This window comes from Mastomys coucha, chromosome X (genome assembly GCF_008632895.1).
Source record: "Mastomys coucha isolate ucsf_1 chromosome X, UCSF_Mcou_1, whole genome shotgun sequence".
Lineage (NCBI taxonomy): Eukaryota > Metazoa > Chordata > Mammalia > Rodentia > Muridae > Mastomys > Mastomys coucha.
The window spans coordinates 72,297,116-72,297,759 of NC_045030.1; the positions used below are offsets into that span (position 1 = coordinate 72,297,116).

A 644-nucleotide genomic window follows, 5' to 3' on the forward strand; every position below is an offset into this window, starting at 1 on the left:
ACAGGGCTGTCATCCAAGTGAAGGCAATAAGCTTTCATCAGGCTTGCTGCCTTCCTGGGGTCATCCCGTACTCACTGGCCTACGCCTGTCTGAAACTAGTGAATTACTCATTCTTCTTCTGGCTGCCCTTTTATCTGAGTAACAACTTTGGGTGGAAGGAAGCCGAAGCTGACAAGTTGTCCATTTGGTACGATGTTGGAGGCATTGTAGGTGGGACTCTGCAAGGCTTCATCTCTGATGTACTGCAGAAGAGAGCACCTGTGCTGGCCCTCAGCCTGTTCCTGGCAGTTGGGTCCCTTGTTGGGTACAGTCGCTCTCCAAACAATAAGTCCATCAATGCGCTTCTGATGACCATTACAGGGTTTTTTATCGGTGGACCATCCAATATGGTTAGCTCCGCTATTTCTGCAGACTTGGGTCGCCAAGAGCTGATCCAAGGAAGCAGCGAGGCTCTGGCGACTGTCACTGGGATCGTGGATGGAACAGGGAGTATTGGTGCTCCGTGGGCCAGTATCTGGTGTCTTTGATCCAGGACAACTTAGGATGGATGTGGGTTTTCTACTTTTTTATTCTCATGACAAGTTGTACAATTCTGTTTATCTCACCGTTAATAGTGAGGGAAGTATTCTCTCTTGTGCAAAGGA

The 644-nt window shown here is 48.8% G+C and overlaps 1 pseudogene; it reads left to right on the forward strand.

Annotated features, from left to right (window-relative positions):
- Window positions 1–640, forward strand: part of LOC116103356 — an 18,065-nt pseudogene extending 17,425 nt beyond the window's left edge.
- Window positions 641–644: the final 4 nt, after the last annotated feature.